Source organism: Chinchilla lanigera, unplaced genomic scaffold (assembly GCF_000276665.1).
Source record: "Chinchilla lanigera isolate Chin_1 unplaced genomic scaffold, ChiLan1.0 scaffold00099, whole genome shotgun sequence".
In the NCBI taxonomy this organism is placed as follows: Eukaryota; Metazoa; Chordata; class Mammalia; order Rodentia; family Chinchillidae; genus Chinchilla; species Chinchilla lanigera.
This window is the reverse complement of record NW_004955500.1, coordinates 5,247,530-5,261,184: the sequence shown is the minus strand read 5'-3', so window position 1 is coordinate 5,261,184 and position 13,655 is coordinate 5,247,530. Positions and strand designations below refer to the sequence as shown.

At 43.4% G+C, this 13,655-nt stretch overlaps 1 long non-coding RNA gene across 2 annotated transcripts; it reads right to left on the bottom strand.

The window, feature by feature from the left end:
• Window positions 1-3,910: 3,910 nt before the first annotated feature.
• LOC102011336 lies at window positions 3,911-9,767 on the bottom strand. 2 transcript variants are annotated; one of them, XR_001231513.1, is made up of 4 exons: window positions 9,286-9,767; window positions 6,259-6,478; window positions 5,660-5,762; window positions 3,911-4,063 (listed from the first exon to the last, which is right to left on the bottom strand). It is a non-coding gene; the product is annotated as an uncharacterized LOC102011336 (long non-coding RNA). The 2 variants fall into 2 exon arrangements; XR_264228.2 differs by lacking the exon at window positions 6,259-6,478.
• Between the last annotated feature and the right edge of the window lie 3,888 nt (window positions 9,768-13,655).

Genomic DNA, 13,655 nt, shown 5'->3' with positions numbered 1-13,655 from the left:
AAGGTTGCAAAATACATACTAAATACAATTCCTTATTTAGCAACCAATTCGCTTAAAGACCTGGTCGCAGAGGGGGAGGTCACTCAGTTATTAAAGGAGTGCCTATGTAAGCAGAATTTATCAATCCTAGCTGACTTGGCCCTCTCGTTATAAGAAATATTTTGCGAAGTCTTCTCTATTGTCTTGAAAGTCATAGATACCTACAATAAAATATGCCTACACCATATTTAAAAGAAAAATAAAAATTATATAATGTATTTAAAAATATACATTTCATCATGTAAATAATCTATTCACAAAATATACTCTAGAGGGCAGCACCACCCAGTTAAGAATTTAATCTAGAGCAAACTGGTTAATTTATGACATATGTAAATGAGATGATGTACATCTAGATTCATTGACATATTTTGAATAAAAAAACATGCTGTGAAAACAGCAATCCACAGCTTTAGGTATATACATAGGAAAAGTTCTTAAGGATGTTTGCTAGGATGCTGATGAGATGACAAAATTGTCTCTAACGATAAAGTTTAGAAAACTTCTTGCTTTTCTTATTACGCACGTCTATACAGATGTTCCTTGATTTATGATGGGCTTACAGTCTAATAAAATCACCATATATGAGATATATCATAAATCAAAAAGTTTTTAATATGCCTAACCTGCCAAACCTCATCACTTAGCCCCAGGGTATGCTGTAGAGTGTGCGATGTTCACACTCACGATCTCGGGGCTCACTGGCACTGCCTCGCGTCATGAGAGGGTGTTACACCACGTATCAGTGATCCAGGAGAAGTTCAAAATTCAAAGTGTTAGATACAATTTCTGCTAAATGGTTATGCTGTTTGCATCATCTTAACTCAAACCATCATAAGTTAGGGACCATTTGCATTCATATTTTCTTGTCTTTGGTACAAATCAAAATGTTTATGGTGAGCCCCCGTGGGACAGTCACAACAGAGACCCTGTCCAAGTCAGTGAAAGGAAGCTTTTGTGAGTAAGGCACAGGGTTGTAATCTGAACACACATGCATAGTGAGGGTGGTCTCCGGGGTACCCAGAGAACAGAAGAAAAGCTGAAGATTTTATTAGGACAGAAAAACCTACGTGTGTTAATATGACAGCGCATTGGCACTTCTGGTGCTTGGGGGAGCCAGCAAGCCCTGCTCGGCATAAATACCTTTTTAAAAATCATCTGTTGCTTTTCCCAGGAGGTGGTCAAATGTGGCAGAGGACAGGCTCCAGGTGACAGGATAGCTAAGGCCACTTTGTAGGTTGCCTGGTGACCACCTGGTCACCTGGTGACCACGGCCAGATGTGTAGGGAAAGTGCCAGTTGTGGTCTGCAAGGGCATCACCTGCTACAGAAACCAGGTCTAGTCCACAGCCTTCTTCGGCAATGCCATGAACACGTTTGTCCTGCAATCCCTGTCATTTCAGGGGCTCTGCTGCTTCCTAGCCCCAGTGATATTTTTTTGGCAGAACCATGCAAAGCATACTGCTCAGGTGAGGGGCAGATGACAAAATTGTCTCTAACGATAAAGTTTAGAAAACTCCTAGCACCCCATGAACCCCTGCCAAAAAAAAAAAAAGGAGATGGTGGTTTACACTGCCCTCCAGTTTGTGTTTCCAAAGCCCAGCTGGGCATTGACCTACCTTGGGTTCATGGCCCAGGAAATACCAGGCAGTGACAGTTACCCTGGAAAAGAGGAGGAAGGCCAACATCTACTATTACTAAGAAGGGGGAAAGGAGTAACAAGGGAGGAAGGAAAGATAAAGAAGGGGAGAACAAGGACGAGGAGGCAGAGTAGGAAGAGGGGGACATCAGGCTGCTGAAACAGCCTGAAAACAAAGTGAAGAACACTGACAAATACACAGAGGTTCTCAAGACCCCTGAACTCCTGGCCTGAGCTCAGTAAATGCTGTTTCCTCCCTGTGCTTCACCTGGCCCGCCCATTTTCCACGTGGGGAGCCCAGAGGTGGCAGTCCCAATGTCCAAGTGCCACAGGCCATCATTTTAAAAGGTAGGTAAGTCGCAGTAAGGGCACACTTCCAAGTGGACAGAGATTTGGCTTATGTACTTCGCCACTTACTTTACATGGAAGGTAAGTGCCTCCAAGTAGGATTATCATAAACTTAGAGGCACCGACACAAGGCCTATCTGTGTGGTCAGGGTCTGGGAAAAGAATGGTGTGGGACAAAGAGGTCTGGGACAGACGCATTTGGATGAACCTATGAAGGCGGCCATAAATGCAGGATCACTGTGTCACATATTAATACCCAACACAGAGCAACCATTGCAAATGTGGCAATAAACAATGACCAAAAACCCACAATAATTTGGCCAAATGGTATCAGCCAATCTACACTAGTAGTGTAGCCATTAACTACAGTAGTGCTGGCCCAACCTGCATATGATCAGAGTAGCCAGGCAGACAAAAATGCAAGTTAAAGATGGACCCCTTTGCACGGGCTCCCAATAGCAAGGTACTCCCATGGTCAAATGTCTGATTTGCCAGCAACGGTGACCATCCTTGGCCCCTTGTATGGCAGCACCCCTTTAGCAAGACTGCAAGCTACTTGGTGGCACGTTATTTACACAGGACAATACCCCACTTGGAATGGTATCAAAATTTATCTTGATTGGAATTTTAACGTAATCCAAGCTGGATCTCCTGCCCAAAGGGTCCAGCTACTACTACTGGGGATGTATAACATGTTTGATCCACAGACCCGGGAGCTGGTGTAGCACTCAGCATATGACCATAGGTCCTACTGCTACTATCATATACTACACCACCTGGAAGCTGCTAGACTGATGGCGCACTGGAATAACCTGCTAAAGATTCAGCTGAGATGCCTGCACAGACAGTGTGTGAAGAAGCACCGTCCTCCAAAACTCAGCGTACACTCTCTAAATCAGTCAACCAAAACTCTACATCAATATTTACCATACTGTACTGGGTCCCTGATAGGCAGAATACATGGTTCATGGGCTAAAGATTGCAAGTAGAAATATCTCAGTGTGCTGTGAATCCCATGATTCACTTGGGGAATATGTACCTCCTTTCCCTAAAACGGCAAGGTTTTGGCTACCAGAGTGTTATGGTTTGGGGTTTTGCAAAGGAGAACAAGACAACACAGGACTCATATTTTATAAGGTTATTCATAATAGTCACCCAAAGAATCATATACAAAGAGTGCGGGACACCTGTCCATATACTACCAACCAAAGAATCCATCTGAGGGCTGGATCCCAGGATAATGTCCTGGATGAGCCCAGCTGAAGACCTAGAGCCCATAACAGTGCCTCCCATGAGTCCAGCTGAAGGCCTAGAGCCCAGGACAATGTCTCATGCAGGTTTGTTTCACAGATCTGTGCTGGAAGGCCCAAAGGTCGGTGGTGGAATCTAGAAAGTCTGTGCTAGCAGGATGAAGGATCTGTGCTGAGGAATCTACACTGGATCCAGGAAGTGACATTCAAACTGAGAACCAGAGCTCCCCTGAAAAGTAGCACAGCCATCCTCAGCAACAGTGAGGTCCCAAGCTCCACCAATGGTGAGGACAGCCAAGTTCCCATGAGGAAAGCCAATATGACAAGCTTCTCCAGGTGACTGAGCATTGCACTATCTTCCCCTTAAGAACCAGGAAGTGATGCTCAAAGTGAGAACCAGAGCTCCCCCAAAGTGAATCATAGCCATTCTCAGTGCCAACAAAGTCTCGAGCTCCTCAGAGGATGAAAACAGCCAAGTTCATCAGGAAAGCCAGCATGACGAGCTCCTCCAACAGAACCAACAGCTCCTTCAGCTTCTCTCCACTTTCAACAGGCTCCCAACAGCTTCTACCAGCTGCCAACAGCCTCACTTCTTCTCCAGTTCTGCCACTTATGCTGCTGGCCACAGTCCTCAGGTGGGCTCCCACACCAGGCACCACGCTGGTTAAGTTCAGCTGGTGTCACAAGTTGACCACCAGTTGTCAATCCAAGACAATGAGGGAAAATGCTCCTGTCAGGGGACACTGGAAGTTTGCAGCTCCCAGCTGCTGCCTGGTCATTTCAGTCTCCTGAAAGAAATCAGATGAGGAAAGGAGTCATCCTCCTGCTGAAGGAAATTAACCCTGGCTTTCAGTAGGGTAGACATTTAATGGGGACTGGAAAGAATGCTTGACCTCTAGGTGATATGTCTGTGCATTTTTTTGGTTTTCACTTGCTCCATGGAAACAGTACCTGGACAAGCGCTGTAGCCACAACCTGAGGAGGGCCTGCTGATGAAGGACCCAGGCCCCTGAGTGAAGAGGGTCTGGGTCGTCCCACCAGGTAAGCTAGTGCCTGAGTCCTTTCAGGCTGCTATGATCAGAGACCATAAAGCCTATAACCCACAGAAATTTATTTCTCATAGTTCTAGAGGCTGAGAATCCCAAGATCCAGACACTAGCAGGCTCCACGTCTCGTGAGGGTTCCTTTCTGGGTGCCCATTCTCACCTAGCAGAAGAGGGGAGGCAGCTCCTGTGGCCTCTTCCATGAGGGCGCCAATGTCACTCATAAAGGCTTCACCTTTGGGACCAAATCACCTCCCAATCGTCCTACCTCCTACTGCCACCAGATGGGCGACTGTATTTCAACATGTGAATTTTGGAGGACACAAACAATAAGACCATGGTGACTACCTAGACCGGAAGAGAGTAAAGGGGCTCTAGAATGTGTGGCAGAGGAAGATCACAGCTTCCAGGACTGCAGTTAGTCCTATCAACCTTCTCCAACCTTCTCGTTCCTGTAAGCCTAGCAGAATCCTTTTAGTGTGTGTACAGGGGCGGACATAGTGGATATGGGGCACTGCAGGGTCCCCTCAGGTTAGGGCTGAAGCAGTCCCTCCATGCACTGCTGAAAATAGTAGAAGCTGGCAGCTCTCAATGTAATCTGCCACCAGGACCTCCCCTTTGATGCAGAGGGCTGCCGAAATGGTGAGTCCTTCAGTGAGGGGACAAAGGTGTTCAGAGCTTCCTGTACGAATGGCTGAGGCCTCTGCTGGACTTCACTGCAACTCAACTCCTTCCTCTGCTTGTGCGTCTTTAGGGAGGATCCTGAGGACGCTCCTCAACGAAATTTCTGTACTCTTGCGTTTCATCTCAAAGTGTGTTTCCTAGGAAACGTGACTTTTGGTAAGTTCCCTTCCCTACATATCCTATCACTATTAAGGCCCTTATAATTATAAATTTTTAAAAATCAAAATCACTTAAATAATATAGGGGATTTATTGGCTCCCTCGGCAAGAATGTTTCAGTGGCGCAATGATGTGAAGGAGCCTGTCTTGCTCTCTCTCTGCTGCGCCTTCAGAGGCAGCACCGCTCCACAGCCCACCTTCTCCCCCACGGTAGCAGAGGGGCCCCAGTAATTCCAGGGTTTGCGCCCTCACTCATCATCTTCCAAGCAGGAGAGCAAGCTTCCAGCTTTCACCCGAAGAACAAGGGACAGTCTTAGATTCACGAGCTCTTCAAATTTTGTTGACACAAATCGGCCAAAGGGATGTCTGGGTTTCCCAAACCACCCAGCGTGGCAAGAATTATAGGATTACCTTAGGGCTGGGGATATAGCTCAGTGGCACAAGTCTGGCAAGCGCAAGGTCCTGAGTTCAATTCCCAGTACAAAAAAAAAAAGATTACCTTGAATAGTTTCAAGCAGGGTTCATTCCTAGGATGGGTGGTATGTTTCAGTCCTTGCCTTCCACATCACACGGGTGACACATGGGGGGGTTGTGAAATGGTGCTGTAGAGACAAGTTGTATTCATTTGCTGTGGCTGCTGTAACAGTGACTAAAGGCTTAGCCAACAGAAATTCATTTTCTCACAGTTCTGGAGGCTACAAGTTCAAGGGCAAGGTGTTGGTGGGGCTGTTTCTTCTGAGGCCTTTCCACTGGGCTTATAGATGGCCGTCTTCCTTCCCTAGCCCCACAGTGTCTGCCCTTGGTATGCATAGATCTCTCTGTCTTACTGGCTTTTCCTAAAAGACACCAGTCCTATCCACTCTAGAGAGCAGATGTAAATTTAATCACCTCTTTCAAGACCAAATCTCCAAATATGACTACATTTTGAGGTACTGGCAGTTAGGACCTCAGAATATAAAATTTGAGGGTCACAGTTCAGCTCCTAACACAACCTAACATCAGCATCAATTACATTCTGACGTTTTCTTCCTCTGCTTTATGGCTGCACGAAACTATAAATCCTTAAGGGCAGAAACAGGGTCCTACTTATCTTCATACCATCAGTGCTTAGCATACAGCCTGCACACAGTAGGCACTCAACAGAAGACAACTGTTTGTGAAGGACGGTAAAGAGCGCGCTGTACTTGACAGATGCGAGGTCACTAATGACCCTTTCCAGGAACAGTTTCAGTGGTGTAGTCGTGACATCAACCAAAGCGCAGCAAGTTTAAGGGTGAGTAGACAGCCAGGTGTGGTGGCGCACGCCTGCAATCCCAGCCTGAGGCAGGAAGATCACGTGAGATCGAGGCCAGCCTGGGCTACACAGTGAGTTCAAGGCCAGCCTGAACTGCATAGCAAGACCCTGTCTCAAAAATCAAAAGATCACGCCAAAAATATAGTACTATCCATATACAACACCAGGTGTTAGAAGCGCTAATATAAAAGGGATAATATAGGTTAGAAAAAGATGAAAATAAACATCTCAATATAAAAACATGCAAAGGCTATAAACAGTCTGTGTATCCTGCTCATAGTGCAGTGGCAACGCAGCTGTCTGTGATTTTATCCCATGAATTCTTCACCCAAGTCACCACCTCTTGCAGGCCAGGCCTCAGGAAGTGTCCATTAGATCTGATGTTAACTGTAGGCTTAGGAGACAGGCATGGCAGCAAAGATAATGACAGCTAAGACAGATGGTCCAGCTGGGTATGGTGGTGCACGCCTGTAATCCCAGCACTCGGGAGGCTGAGGCAGGAGGATTGTTGTGAGTTTGAGACCAGCCTGGACTAAAAACTGAGCTCAAGGCCAGCCTGCACTGCATAGTGAGACCTTGTCTCAAAAAGACAAAAAAAACAAAAACAGAAAAAAGAATGATGGTTCATGCAAAAACAAACAAAAATGGTAGGCACAAAAATTCAGAAAATGTTTATTTCCCACAAGTGTATTATGTATGTCTGCTTCAACAAACAATGTATTGAATTATGAAGATCCACGTTAGACACAGCCACGTTTGGTATCAAGTACATGTGTTATTTGTGTGTTGTGTCTGCACTACAAATGGTCACTGGGAAATATGTCTCAAGTTCGTCTGTTTACATAGATTTTATCTCTTGTCCAAAGATGACTACCTGGGTATTTACAAATACTTAATTATAATTTATATTATCATTTAAGTAGTGACAGCTGTCATACTTATTACAATTATATATTGATACTACTTTATAATTCATTACATCCATCACGTATTACAATCAATGTACTAAATGCATCCGTCTGGCTGACGATCTTAACTGGGGCTTATTTTTGGAGTAGGGTTTATTATTATAAACATCCTGGAAAACCATGCTAGGGTTTATTTTCTGGTTAGGTCTTATTTTGGGGGAAATATGGTAGCTAGCTCGTCTACCTAAATGCTATCATCAGCACCTAGACTTTTTTAATGTCTTCATTCTGTCTTCCTCTGAATGCAAGTCAGTCCCCTTAGGGATCTTTCTTCATGAAGACAGCTTACATAGGTACAGCAAGTCCAGCACAGAATGAAAGTCCCCCATCTAATTCTGAATAATTTGAATTGATTCACGCGTCCATCCCTGAACTAAAGAATATTATAACTAGTGGGACATATATTCTCCTCAGCAGGTGTGAGTCAGCCAGCAAAGAAGGCAGTGGAGGAACCTGCCACCGGCAAGGAGCAGCTGCAGGGTAAGAGAGGACCAGACTGAGTCGTCTAAAGAAAGGCAATGAGTACTGTTGCGAGAAAAAGGAGAAAGGACTGCTGAGTGGCAAAACCCCAATCCTTATCTTTTATGGGTGGTATCCATGAAAAATGAACGTATCTTTTGAAACAGGAGTCTCACTATGTAGGTCAGGCTGGCCTTTAATTCACTATGTAGCCCAGGCTGCCCTCGAACTCATTGCGATCCTCCTGCCTCAGCCTCTTGAGTGCTGGGATTACAGAAGTGTGCCACCACACCCAGGCTTATATATCTTTTGTCTTATCAATCTCACTTTCACGATGAATTCTGTAGGAAAAATTGTACAATTTAAAGAAGATAAATGCAGAAGCATACTTATTCCAGAATTGTTCATGATGGCACAAAACTATCTTTTTCTTTATATACTTTATATAATTATGAATATACCTTATATACATCTACGTTGTTTTGTTAAAATTAATGCTTCTTACTCTTAAAAAGAGAGTAAATAGAAACTAAAATGAAGAAGTAGTCTTAGAATTTAAGGCAGTTTTTATATGGAGAAAGGAGAGGTAAGACAGTCTTCAGTAAAGGAGCCATAGAAAATACTGAATTTACCACTGAGGAATGGATAAAAAAGTTGTGGTATTTTTATATAATGGAATATTACTCAGCTATAAAGAAAGATACACTCGAGGCTTTTATAGGTAAATGGTCACAACTACAGACCATACTCATAAGTGAAATAAATCAGACCTGCATGTGTAAACAACATATTGTCTCATTAGTGTAACAACCTGAGTGAATAAAATTAGGAAGTATGATAAATATTGTGAAACAAAAGGAAACTGCTCAAAAGTAAAGAGCAACTGGGATGAGGGAAAAGGGAGAAGGGGAAAATTATGTACACATGTATATATAGGATAGCTAACATAGTTGTACTACTGACTTCTATCGCTTTATTGAAAGGAACAGTTAATGATTAATTATTTGATCAATCTTACATGTCTATATTTGTTTTCCTGAGTAACCACTTTGAAGAAATCAATATGTAATACAAACACCATTGTTAATTTCCTATCACTGTGTCTGAATTTCAGTACTGTTTGTGTTGTTCTTGTGTTATTTTGTAAATGTATGTTTGTTAATATGTTTTCGTTCTTTTATTTTTAAAATAAAAAAGAATATTTTCCCAAAAAAGAAAAGAAAGAAAATACTGAATTTGAGCAGGGTGTCAGGGCACATACCTGTAATCCTTAGACTCAGGAGGCTGAGGCAGGAGGAGTGCCCCAGTTCAAGGCCAGCCTGAACTACATAGTGAGTCCCTGTATCAAAAACAAAAACCAAACAAGTAACATCGACAAAAACAAACAGAAAATACTGTACTCACAGAGCAGAGTTCTCAGGGGATAAGTTCTGAGAAGAGGTCTGAAATGCACAAGGGCTGTGACGGCTTCAGTTCTCCACAGGGAAAGCAAATAAAAAGTTTTCAAGTTTAGTCTTTGGTGTTGAAGATGCACTTCTATTAGGGAATCATGCTGATAAGAGATAAGAGGACTTTACAAATATGTAGTTCTTTTGTTAGGATTAAAAATTTAGCAGTTCTGCATCAGTTTCTAAGTTGCTTTCTATGCTGATGGTCTACAGATCCTCCAAAAACCACGTGTACAATATGAGTATAGAGCCAAGCTTTAATTAAGAGACAGTTTTCCCTTGGTGGTGGAAGAAAATAAGTGCGCACGGATCCAGATACTGACAGACAGATTTGTAGGTAGAAGGAAAAGCTAAGGAGGTCCTTTTACCCCCGCTTTGGTCTTTTTGAGACAGGGTCTCGCTATGCAGTTCAGGCTGGCCTTGAGCTCACTTTGTAGCCCAGGCTGGTCTCAAACTCGCAGCAATCCTGCCTCAGCCTCCAAGTGCTGGGATTACAGGTGTGTGCCGCCACTCCTGGACTGCAGAGGTCTCTTCTATACCTGCTGTGGTCACACCTTTTGCTGGGTCCAGGGCTGAGTGGCTCAGCAGGAAACCGTGAGACAGGGGAAGGTGTAAAAATGGGGAACAGCAGAGCTTGGTGGTGCACACCTGTAATCCCAGCACTCAGGAGGCTGAGGCAGGAAGATCATTTAAAAAAAGCAGGGGCTGGGGATTTAGCTCAGTGGCAAAGCGCCTGCCTGGCAAGTGCAAGGTCGTGAGTTCGGTTCCCGGTGGCGCACTGGAAAAAAAAAAAAAAAAAAAAAAAAAAAAAAAAAGCAGGGAAGAGCTGCTGTGGGGAGTGGGAGACTAACCTGAAAGCATGCTGGAGCTTCACATTAGGCAAATACCTGGCTGTATGCATTTTGTTTAGATTACCAGCTCTTGTATGAAACTGTTCTTGGCCCCTTTTGCAATCTTTCATTTTTTTTTTTTTCTTTTTTGAGACAGGGGCTTGCTGTGTAGTTCAGGCTGGGCTTAAACTCACTGTGATACCCCCAACTCAGCCTCCTCAGTGCGGGGATTACAGCCATGCACCATCACGCCCAGCTGTATTCTATTTATAATAGTTAAATTTATAGTAGCAGATATTTCTGATAAAACTGTCAAGACCGTTACATTGAATAATCTTCATTTTAAAGATGACACTGTGAGTTTCTGTTGCCATAGGACAGGACTGATATTTTAAGTGTTTGCTAAAAGCATAACACCAATTTTACATTCAGCTGAAGGCTGTTTTATGATGTGTATCGTTTACGCTTCTTACAGTCCCATTTAAATCTAAAACATTGAGAGTAATGGTCGCTATTATCAACTTTACTCTTTCATTTTATAGTTGGAGTTAGGGTTTGTTTTTACTTATTTAAAACTCAGCATCTCTTACTATTTTATAATTTAAAAACATTGAAACACGGAATAATAAATCTGTATCATGCAAACAAAAGGAGGAAACTGTATGTATAAAAATATACCCAGTCTTTCCCCTGGGGAGGCAAGTGATGGCCTGCCACAGATCATCTTCCTCTCTTCTATTTGCAAATGAAAGTAAAAATTAGCTGCGAATCAGAACTAAGAGATTCAGGGGATAGGAGAGTGGGTGGGGGAAGGGGAGATGGTGTTCAAAGTTTCAGGTAGACATGGGGAATACATTCTCAGGGTCTGTTACACAACATGGTGACTATAGTTAATACTTCCATATTATACATTTTAAAATAGCTAGAAGAATGGATTTTAAATCTTCTCAGCGCACACACACACACACACACAAAGTACTTAAGGACATGGGTATGCTGATTACCCCATTTGACAATTCCACAGTGTACACGTGTATTGAAAAAGCACAATGTGCTCCATCAAGATACACAGTGGAACCTTGGTTTGTGAGCGTAACTCGTTCCAGAAACAGGCTTGTAATCCAAACCACTTGTATATCAAAGCCAATTTCCCCATAAGAAATAATGGAAACTCAGATGATTTGTTCCACAACCCAAAAGTAGTCATATGAAAACAATCATAACACTGTAGTGTAATACAAAACAATAAAGAAAATGCAAGTATAAAGAAAATAAACAAATTACCTCGCAAATACCTTGAAAACCTTTGTGGCTGGGGTGAGGAAGAAAGGGAGAGGAGGGTTACTGGGTAGGACGACTTTCACTGTTACTAATGGAATCGCTGCCATCTATTGGCTCAAGGGAATTTTTTCTTTTTGTGGGAAAGTGACATTGCATCCTCTGCCTTTTCTCTTCTCCTTTCCTGCAGATGAGAGCTCTACCATCATCTCTTGGTATTCCTCATGATACAGATCCATCCGTTTGCTGGCGGTCAGGTCCTGGCCATGTTTCTTCAGCAGCTCTTGCATGTCATCCTCATTCACCTCCAGTCCCATGTTCTTCCCCAAGGACACAATTTCATTGACAACTGGTGGCTCCTTTGGATGAGGAAGGCCCTCTAAGTTACACCCAAGGATACAATCAGGCCATAGTTTTTCCAAGCAGAAGTGAGAGTTCTCTTGCTGATGCCATCCTAGGCTTTACTGATGATCTTGAGAAAGTGATTTTTCCAAAACTCTCGGAGAATAAGGTTTGTTCGCTCAGTCACCTTGAAGTATCACTGACATGGTGCATCGGTGTACAGCCTTTTAAAGTTTGAAATGACCTGCTGATCCATGGACTGCGGGACTGGAGTGATGTTGGGAGGAAGGAACTTGACCTTACAGAACTTGAACTTCTCCAGTAAGTCATCCACAAAGCCTGGAGGATGAGCAGGGGCATCAGACATAACCGGTAAGGCTTTGAGAGCCAGATTGTTTTCTCCCATTTAAGTACTAACCGGTACTAACCAGGCCTGACCCTCCTTAGCTTCCAAGATGAGATGAGATCAGGCGCATTCATGGCTGTGTGGCTGTACACAGCAGATTTTTTTCTAAAAGGTGTTTCTTCACTGCAGGACCAAAGACCTAGTTGATCCACTTAACAAATAAGATACTAGTGACCATAGAATACTACTCAGCTATAAAGATAAACTTGACGCTTTTATTGGTAAATGGATACAACTAGAGACCATACTCATAAGTGAAATAAACCAGACTTGCATGTGTAAACATTGTAGGGATTACAGGCTTGCACCACCATGCTTAGCTACCCTTCACTTTTCAAACAAACTTTTGGCACCAATTTTGTCTTATCTTGTTCAATTCTTTGTTCGCAGGAAGAAGGACCTGGAATACGTTTAATTGGTGAAGCATTTCTAAAGGAACTACTAGATAACAGGACAATCACCCACCCTTCCACAGAGAGAGAGAGAGAGAGAGAGAGAGAGAGAGAGAGAGAGAGAGAGAGAGAGAGAAACCGAGAAACGAAAAGAGAACCATTGGCTCAGTTGTGATCACGTGACGTGTGGTGTCATGAATCCCTTGCATTGGAAGACACTGCTTGTTTATGAAATTTATTAGAAGTGCTTGCTCCTCTGGGGAACACTTGCAGAACGAGTTACTCGCAACTCAAGGTTTCACTGTAGTTATTATTTGTCAATTAAAAGCAGAAAGTTAAGTATCAGCTAGGGAATAAATACAGTAAAAGATTTGGTGTTAGTTTGGCTGAAACTAAAAAGTTCAAACTTTACCTTTGTCGAAACTAAAAGCTGAATGATCAACTTAAAAACTATAGTTTTGTGTTTGACATTACTCTTTTGGCTCTTTGAGGAGGTACATTCTCAAAAAGAATAAAAGATGTTTTATATAAAACACACAGAAGAGGGGCTGGTGATTTAGTTAAGCGGCACAGCGCCTGCCTGGCAAGCGCAAGGTCGTGAGTTCGATTTCCGGTACCGGAGAAAAACTGAAAAAATAAAAAAAATAAAAACTAAAACACACAGAAGAACGCTGCACTGCACATGTTCATCAGGAGTTACTATTGGGGATGGGACTTTCCAGGGTGAATCCTATGTACACACGACAACTACCTCCGTAGTCTGTGCAACGCCATCACAATGCTAGCTGATCTGGCTGTATTAATGTAATTCTTCCAGCACTAATTTTCACTGATAATACACTATTTGCTCCGGTAGTAAGAACTTTGTTCTACCATAATAAAGCACTTCGGCTCCTCCAAATTACCACTTCCTGAGCTATTTCAATGCAGTCATTAGGTTCCCAGACCTCCCACGGAAAACGCCGCGGGAAACGCCTGGGACTCCGCCGGCGAGGCTGTCGTGCACGTTCCTTCGGCAGGGTCGGCGCCCAGCGCGGCCCGCGGGGACCACAGCACCGCGGGGGCCGGGCAGGCGCCG